Genomic DNA, 10,283 nt, shown 5'->3' on the forward strand with positions numbered 1-10,283 from the left:
TTTATTTTCTACCTCACAAATTGCACCCAATTGTACTTAGATGCATTTACTACCATTATACCATATTTTATCAACTTGCACACATATACCTTCATTTTCTCAATTGGCACACATGCACTTTTCTTACATTTGCACACTTGCACTTCCATCTGTATTTTTTATTTTCTTTTATTTTGCATCCCTCTTACATTTTCACACTTGCACTCATATTTGGGTCTTCATTTGCATTACTCGTGACCTCTATGAGGGCTTTCCTTACTGGCCATCACAACTCATGTGGTTGGGACCAAAAAGCCTCATAAGAGACATTTTAGATTTAGGATTGCATTTTTTTCTTTTTTTCATCCATTAGTCATATCCAACATGCAACACATACCTTGGGTAGAAGAAATTAGGAAAAGAGGGGCTAAGTCACGCAACTAGCTTTGGCTAGGGTAAGGGAGTGCCTTAGGCTTTGCCTTTGCCTTCTCCCTTATCAAATGTGACCCCCGATCCCTCTCTTTGGTTACGTAGACCTAAAAATTCTTTAAAAAGGGTTTGTTTATTTTTCTTTCAAAAAAATCACTTTTTGGGTGACTTGGTACACCCTAACTCTATACCAAGTGGCGACTCCATTTTTCATTCAAAAAACCCTTTTTAAACTATATGTTTGGCCAAACCGTCGCATTTCACAATCCCACGGCCTTTTATCTTTATTTTCACACACGTTCACATACATATCTCACACACTACTTTCACACTCTCAAAAGTGGGGCGCGACACTCCCTGCTAAAGAAAACAAATGGAATGGGATAAGTTATATGCTTAGTGAGTAATTAGGGGTATAAATGTAAACTCACATCCAAATAACAAGTAATCAGGTTATTTCACATCAATAACAAAAAAGTAACATCACAATGGTAGGATACGGGTGGCTCCAAAGCCAGTTCAATTCCCCAAGCTTGAACGCCTGTTGACACTTCGTCAACCAAAGTACTCATGGTCCGTAGACTCCACTTAACTTTTCCCGTTCACCTTATCAACTCCCGCTGGCCAGTCAACAGCACACAGCAGCTCGAGCGAAACAAAATAACTTAGCTTTCGTCAAAGCTTTAACAAAGAACTAAATCCCAAGGTTAGCATGGAACTATCTTCGACCAAGCCACAGCTGGCTCGAATAGTTCGTCTAACCCTTGGAACCGGGCTGGAACCAAGCCCTGAGATATCCGATCTCTCAATAGATGGTATCTCTCAACAAAGTACACAACAAAGTACTTACCCCAACCAGCACACAGCAAATGGGGTTTAATTCAAGTCATGTAATCACCCCCATCAGCACACAGCAAAAGGGTGATACTCAAGTCATGTAATCCCCCCCATCAGCACACAGCAAAAGGGTGTTACTCAACATAAGGCATGTATTCTCAAATATGAAATCAAAACAAAGGATTGGTTTAGGTCGAGTGAGATAAAGTACACCCTCGCCTAAGTGCCCATTTAACATATACAAAGTACTTTAACAATTTCACATCAATAAACAACCCAATTACTCACTTGATCAAGCTTGGCACGAAAACGATACAGTTCACTGAGTTTGACCGTCACCATCAAAAGCCTCACAATCTGTATTGACAAATTATATACACACATAAATGAAACGGCCACACAATAGCAGTTTATAACTTAAACGATCGAATACGGTCGAAAACGGTCAAAAATAATAAAAAAAGGTAAAAAATGACGTTAAAGCCAAAAGAATGTCGAAATTGGCCGAAACGGCCGGAATGGTAACAAAATACCAAAAGTAGACCTAAACGGTCCAAAACGGCAAAAACGGTTGAGAAATGCACGTGCGCGTCCGTGAAAATGAAAATGGTACCAAATGGGTTACACGATTTTGCCCATAACTGGAGCTATGGTTATCGGATCAAAATGTACTAGATGGTGTCTCGAACCTTAGACAAAAGGTTACAACTTCCATGAAGATACCTCAACCCATTTTTCAGTGCATCCAAGTTAAATTTGCAAAATACAGAACTAGAACTCCAAAGGCTAGTTTATCTTTCTCGTGAAAATTTGGCGGCATGCCCCTTGTGTTTACCCATTTTCCAGCCATTTATGACTTCAATATTTTCCTCAAACAAACTCAAAGTTACATACAAAATAATCTCATTTCAATAGCCGTTCAATAGGCTCAAGGTCATACATGTACAAAATCAAGCTAACGACATGTGCGGAAATGAAGTTTAGCAAAAGACAGATTTGACGTGTTTTTGCGTAACGGACACAACCGAGGCTACGCATATCAAATTGAGGTGCAACTTATACCGTTTCGAAGCTAAGGCAGAGAGCTACAACTTTAGTGAAGACCACCTAGTCTAATTTGTGAGACCCCGGTCAGTTCTTAAGTTTGATATTAGGTGATATTCATTATTTGTGCAGTAAAATTTGGGGTTTTAGGGTTAATTAGAAAACCCTGAGTTGGGGTTAGGATTGAAACCCTAATTTTTGTATTAATCATAAGTTCGAGTGATGGTTAAAGTTAGTTATGCTAGTGTGTATGTTTTCGTGCGGGTAAGTATAGGATTTGATCCATTTTATATTGGTTAAGTAAGTTCAAAAGGTAGACAACCTCAGACTAGTAAACCCTCTAGTGTTCCAATAGATTAGAAAGCTTAAGTTGGGTTCCAATAGATTAGCAATTTGGGTTAAAACCCTAATTTTGCCAATGTTATAAAGGTTGTTGTTTAATTGTTTTTAGGGTTAAAAACAAAAAAGCCCCCTATGATAAACCTAATACACAGAAAAGCCCCCCATGGTTTCAAAATATACAACACGACCCCTCATGCTTTGAACTAAATTGTAAAGGTGACGGAATCCGTTAAACTTAACGGAAATGACATATTGGAACCTAAAAAAAAAAATTTATACCTAATTTTTATCAAATATACCTATTCTACCCCTTAACTCTCAATTCTCTCTACATAGAAAATAAAATAAATGATTTTTTGAGCTGTTATTTCCGTTAAGTTTAACGGATTCCGTTACCTTTACAATTTAGTTCAAAGCATGAGGGGTCGTGTTGTATATTTTGAAACCATGGGGGGCTTTTCTGTGTATTAGGTTTATCACAGGGGGCTTTTTTGTTTTTTACCCTTGTTTTTATTATGGATAAAGTATGATTAAGTATAGGTGGTTAAGATAGGAGTGTGATTGGTGAAGTGATTAAGTGTGATCAAGTGTTTTAGACTAGATTAAGTTATCATTTATGGAGTAAATTGAAAGATTTTCAATGTTTGAGGGCAAAGGACTAAGAAAGAGAAAGTAAAGGTTGTAAGGGCTAGGAGGCAATAACCAAGCTTTTATTTGATTGGTGGAAGTGATAAATATCTTCCATAAGCTTTGACTATATTATACCATAGGATTTGTAAGATAATCATAAGGCAAAAAACAAAACAAAGCCAAAGAGAAAGAAAGAGAGAAAGAGCCGAGAGGGAGAGAAGCTAAGGGAGAGAAAACTTTTGTTTCTTGCATCTTGTTTTCCATTAATCTTGAGTTTGGACCTTGGAGGAACAACTTGGAGCTTGGATTTTGGAAGATTAACCTAAGAAACTTGCAACTTGAAGGTAAGTTATCTCTTTTGAAAGTTAAATTTTGGGGCTTTAATCTTGAAGCTATGGAAGTGATGCTTTTGTTGTGATTATGCATTTTTATGGGTTGTATGATGATTATGGAGTAGTTTTATGGTTTATTTTGATTGTTATATTGCTGATTTTGGTAAAGGCTAGGAGGAAAAGGTAGGGTTTCTTGATTCATGATTCATAGAGTTGGTTTGGTTGAATTTTGGCTTGCTAATGGCATCTTTGATGTCTTGATTTCATTTGTATGGTTGGTAAGTAGAAAATTCCAGATTGGTCATGAAACCCTAAGTCAAAGGAAAGTTAGTTTGGTTGGGTTAAGGCTTAAGTGATTAGAGTTTAATTGATTAGGTGGAGAAACCAGTAAAGTTAGTAGGATTAGCACCTAGATTATGGTTAGTATTGGGTAAGTCTTGGGATGATATTGGGAAAGGAATTTCGGTTTTCTTGTAGGGCAAATAGGAGGTGGTTTATGTGTGTTTATTTGGTATGAGTTTGGCTAGGAAGTTTGTACGAGAACCATAGAAACGGACCATGCATTTGTGACGTTCGAAACCGGCAAACCTGGAAACAGGGCAGTCCACAAATCCGAACTTGGGTTCTGTTTTTATTTATGTTGCGTGCTGATTCAGAAGTTTCTCAAAACAAGAAAGTTGTAGCTTCTTAAGTCCTTAAGGTGCCTACAAAATTTCAGGTCAAACGGATCAGTGTAGTCCGAGTTATAGCCGAAACACTCACTCCTGTTTTGAACACTGGATTGTGTTACGTTTTTGAATTTTGCTTCTGACCATGCTTTGTCCGTCTTGATAACGTGCGAACTGGGTGTTGATCCCTTCATAAGAAATGTATATCTTGGTCTTAGCTTCTAAATGGTATAAAGTGCATCCGAATCCGAGTTCTGTAGCTTCAGTTATGACCAAAACAAGATCGGTTGTCAGAACTGCCTTCGGATTTGGACTGTTCTGACAGGAACTTTGAACCTCTTTTTCCCTATGCTCCATACTGATTCTGCTTTTTGTCAAAACACAAAAGTTATAGTCTTATAAATGATCTTTCTAACGCCTCTGGAATTTCTTGATTCCGATTTCTGAGTCGTGAGTTATGGTCTTTCAAACAGGGCCTGTTTCGTAACCCGAAATGAAATGGCTGGAACAGTTTTGCACATTTTTGTCCTAGTTCCATTGAGATCTGGCTTGAGGTACCTTTATGAAAGTTGTAGCCCTTCTTCTTAGCTTCGTAACGGTACCTCATGCACTTCGATCTGATAACCATAGCCTGAAATTTGATCAAAACAGTTCTAGGTACCAAATCTGCCGTTTCCGTTGCCGGCCATTTACGTTTTCGTTTGCCGTTTCCGCACTTGCATGTGCCAATTTTGCCGTTTTGCTTGTTTTAGGCATATTAGTAGCCGTTTGTGATATAATGTGATGCAATCATCTATTTCAGACGGTGGTGAGTTAGGCGGAGCCGGTGGGGCCTACTACTAGCTATCCTTCGCGACGCAATTTTCGTACTTTTGCTATTTTGGTTCTTTGAGTAAGTATTCGGGTCGTTTTGTATATATGACTTGCTTATGTGTCTAAGGTGAATGAAAGGGTACCTAAGCGAGGGTGTACTTCATCGCACTCGATCTAAACCCTAAATTACATGCATATTTATACATGACATGTTTAAATGAATTATTTTGGAGTTGAACCCCTTGAGCTTGTAGCTCGGGGAGACGTTTGTGAGTTGGGGTCGATCTTCCGACCTAGATGGACTATTCGAACCAGCCGGGGCTTGGTCGAAGCCAGTCCAACATAGTCTGAGGTCACTGTAGACACCAAATTTTTATTATTTTTAATTTCATTTTTATCATTTATTATTTATTTATTAATTGGGTTAGATTCATCATTTTCATTTTGTAAGATGTTAAAAGTGGCTTTAATTCTCTTAAATTTTGTTTGAAAATTGTTAATTTATTTTTAATTGATTTTTGAAGAAAAATGAAAATGACAAAAAAGAAGGGAAAATGTGTGGATAGGTGGAAGTGTGTTGAACAAGTGTACAAAATAATCATTAGACAAGTGTCTAAGGAATTATAGGACAAGTATATAGGAGGTAGGTGTCAAGGACACTTGGGGGGCTTAGGGAATTTTGGGGAACAAAAAAAAAAAAAAAAAAAAAAAGAAACAGAGCAAAGGGGTTGAGAGAATAAGGGGCAGCGGACAGAAAAAGCAGGGGGTCGGGAGGGAGGAGAAGAAATAAGGGCAAGCTACGAAAGAACCAAGGGAGATGGCGGCGGAGAGTAAAAAATAGCCAAGGGAGAACGAAGTGAAGAAAAAAAGCCACGAAAAAACAGAGCAAGGCAGGAGCAACAGAAAAGAGGAAAAGGGGGAAAATCTGGAATTTGAGGAGAGGGACTTCGGGGTCAAAAGAGGGAGAGAGCAAGAGAGGTAGGAAAAATCTGGAAAATAAAGAACAAAAGGAAAAAAAAAAGAAACCGAACCAAAAGGCAGAAACTGAGGAGGAATTTGGGGCAAGAAGGAAAGGGAAAAGAAGAAGAGCTTGGGCGGAAGAGTTGAATCGTGTGGTCAGCACTTGAATCCACCACCACCACCTGCGAATTCACCGAGATTAGCACTGTAAACTTTCTTTTTCTTCTCTAATTTTCGAGTTTCAGTGTTGGATTGTTGAAGCTTTTATTGTTTATTTTTCTGAGATTATTTTTTTCTTAGTTGCCTATAGCTTCATATGTGATTTCGTGATTGTGTATGCTTTTGATGTTCATTGGACTGAAATTTGTAGAGATAAAAAAAAGATTCTGGGCCCTTAACTAACGAAAACAAGGAAGAATTTCCTTCAACTTTCAGATGCGTCTCACCTGTTCGACAAAATGCTCAAACAAAAATTGAACAAAACCAATGACAAATGATTTACGCTTGCGCGTTTGAGGAAAGTGAAATTCCAGCAAGTACAATGCTTGCCGAAAGATAATTGTTAATTTTCCGGGAAGAAGTGAGATTTTTGAGGGATCTTGATGCGCGGGTTTTCCTTTTTTCTTACTTTTCCTGTTTGTATGGATTCGAGCTTCATTATGTGAAAGAAGCAATCGTCTGGAGCTTCCATCAATTGGAGAAGATGACCCAATTCCATAAATCGCGATTTTAGTCCTTCAATTTTTCTTTTACTTTTTAATTTGTTCCCCAAAGTTTTAAGACTTTATAATTGGACCCCAACACTTTCATAATTCTTTCAATTAGGTCCCTATTTTCATTGCATTCTAACCCCTCAAGCTGCCCCTTGTTCTGTTTTGGCCCAGAGAATTAGAAAATTTAATCAATTTTGTCCCTTTAAATGTCTTCTTATGTGATACGAGTTAATGTGATTTTTGGATAGATTAATTCTGGGGATTTAATGCATAATCAAAGCTTAGTAAATTTTTAGTCGTGTTTTTATCTTGTTGGGTTTGGTATTATGGTTTAGGTTGTGGGTCATAACATTTGTTTGGGTTTCTGACTTGGGCTTAGGAGGTAAAAGCCCACTCTCTTGGTTGGGTTTGTTTTGTTAAGAAGTGAAGGCTAGCCCGTTTGTTTCCTTGGATTTTTTATCGGGCTTATGGAGTCCTTGGCCCAAGAAATAAATAAAATGGCCCAATGGCCTACTTGGTCGAGAACCAGAAAATGAAATTGCAAATCAGTCCCTGTGCTTCTGAATATTTATGTCATGATCCTAAAGATTCTTAATTTCTTTCAATTGGGTCCCAGATTTAATTGCAAATAGGTCCTTACACTTTATTTTTCTTTAATTTTGACCCCAAAACTTTGTTAATGTTTGCAATCAAGTCTTTTATTCTTTTGACCTCTTGAATGTAGGTTGTTTATATGATTTAATTGATTCAATTTCACAATTCATTTTTATCTTTGATGATTACTTGTTAATTAAAGTGATGCCTTGACCTTTTCTTTGCATTTTGGAGGGTAAACAAGTAAGTTCACTCCATTAGAGCCCCAACTCAAGGGAGGTACACTCTATCCCTTATTCTTGACTCTATTTGACCCTATGTGCCTTATGTGTTTTACGTGTTTGATTGCATGCCCCTTGAATGTTTTCATTTCATTTATTTATTTATTCGCTTCATTTGTTTTTTTTTAGTTTTGTATATTTATTTTAATTCAGTTTTAATTATTTGGAAGGCACTTGAATGCCAAAGTTGTAATAGCTAGGTTTTTATTTTATTTATTTATTCCTTCCCCTCTTAGATTGTAGTAGGCTTCCCCCGAATGTAATAGCTAGGGTTTTATTCGCTTTCTTTTCGCTTGTGTGATTTGCATGCTTATGTGCTATGTGTTACCGCTTTTTTAGGGCCTTGCATCTAGATATCATGCTTATTTGTTATGTGTCTATGTGATATTATGTGTTTACATGCTTTTATTATATTTCACATGATTAGTTATTTATGATTAATGTGTGACGTTATCACACTAGTCCAACGCTAGTTGTGATCCATTTCTCGATACTACACTAGTCCAACGCTTGTTGTGGTTCCCTTGTCCGATTTCTCACTAGTCCAACGTTAGCGAGAAAATAGAAATAATGGCTAGTCCAACGCTAGACTCTTAGGAGCCTCTTCGTGCGATAGATCATGATTGTGTGATAAAATCACTTCATTTCATGCATATTTTACTTTCTAGGGTCTTTTATCATTTTGTATGATATACCCCTTATACATATAGCCCTTATCCCTAATTTTCCTATATATCCCCCCTATGTATGATACATAACATTAGAATTGCATTTCATATAAGCATTAGAATTAGGTTAAACCATCTGCTTGATTAGATTAGGGAATAAACCCTTGAATATGGGATATGGACGAGTTCGGTTTTCTAGCCTTAGCACGTTCGTATTCCCTCTATTAAAAGGGAAAATTGAGTCACGAACATTAGTCCCCCGTACCCGACATGATGCATTCCTTTAAGACATGTATATTTCTATAATTATTTTATCCTTTTCCTTTTCTTAGAGTCTCATATTTTTGCATTATTCGTAACTTCTCCAAAGGGTCATTATTGGGCATCACAATTAATGTGATTGGTCTCAATTGAGCTTTGAAGAGAAATTTCGACCCCCGATACCCTCTTAGGTCTAGGGTTTGCATTCATATAGTACATCCAAATGTGATAAATCTTTAGGTTAAAATAAGAAAATCTTTGACTAAATCGCGCAACTAGCCTTGGCTAGGTTGAAAGGGTGCCTTGGATTCTTATCCTTGCCTTCCCTTTCTTCAAATGTGACTCCCGAATCTTTTTCTCTGACTTTGTAGACTTGGAGTCGTTTAAAAAGGGTTTTTTACTTTTTTCTTTCAAAACTCATTTTTTAGGTGATTTGGTACACCTTAACTCTGTACCAAGTGGCGACTCCATTTTTCATTCAAAAAACCCTTTTTAAACTATATTTTGGGTCAAATCGTCGCATTTTCAAGTCCCATTTAGACCCATATTTTTCTTCATTTTCTTTGTAAATCAAAATTCATTTTTCAAATCAAAAATTCACTTTTTAAACCATTTATTTATTATTTCAAAAATGGGCCGCGACAGTCACCAAGTTTGTAGGTTCAAGTTGTGAACCAAGTTTGTAGGTTCAAGTTGTGAACCAAGTTTGTGAACCGAGCTTGCGAAGCAAGTTAAATTTCATTTCGTTCGCTCGAGCAAGTTTGTGAGGTGACTGGCCAGTAAGGGTGATAAGGTATTAGGTGGGAGTACAAGTGGAGTTCTACGGACCTTATTTGTGGACGACGGAGTGTCGGCAGGAGGTCACGCATGGCAAACGACTTGGCTTTGTAGCCAACCTGTATCCTTCATTTGTATTGTTACTTTTTCACTTGACTTGACATTTTGTGAAATAGTTGTTTATCTAAATGTGCAATTTACGATTTTACCCCTGTTTACTTACTAAGCACATAGCTTACCCCGTTTCCTTTGTTTTCCTTAGCAGGGGATGACACGGGGAACTCCTTGGCACATTCACCAGTATAGTTAGGTTTGCTGGTAATAGTTGGACAATTAAGATGGTTGTTTTTGTTTTGGTGGTTTGTATAAGGACCCTCCTTAGGGTCTACTTTCTGCTAGTTGTTATCATAATGTAATATAGTGGTTTGACTAGCTGCTTTTGGGGATGTAAATAGAACTCTTTTGGAGTTGGCTATATTGTGAATAGTACGCTTTTGGTTTATCTAGTTTTTATTATTTTGAAATTTCAAGTCATGGCGCGAGTTAGGCAGGCGTCCCGCCGATACTCTAGGGTTCGCCCTTGGGAGAAGCGGGGGCGTCACAGGTGGTATCAGAGCGCCTAGGTTAGAGGACTTGGGCAATTAGGACATACGTGATCGGCATTAGGTATATGTGATTCTTTTAAGATGAATGATATATCTTAAGCTGAAATGCCGGTGAACAAACGAATTAATGTTTGTAGGTATGGATCCGGACAGTTCTAGTGGTGCGGGACCAGCGGCGTAGGATCTGGACCGGGACCGAGACCTCCGAGTGCGGGGGGCCCGGTGAACTGGGTATTGCGTAGGCGGGAGATCCGATATCAGAGGAGGCTTGGGGAGCCCTACATTTCGTATTCACCCTTTCGTCGGATGCCGCACCGATCTTGTGAGTGTCGCCATACGTATGGCTATCC

The sequence above is a fragment of the Coffea arabica genome, chromosome 1e (genome assembly GCF_036785885.1).
Source record: "Coffea arabica cultivar ET-39 chromosome 1e, Coffea Arabica ET-39 HiFi, whole genome shotgun sequence".
Lineage (NCBI taxonomy): Eukaryota > Viridiplantae > Streptophyta > Magnoliopsida > Gentianales > Rubiaceae > Coffea > Coffea arabica.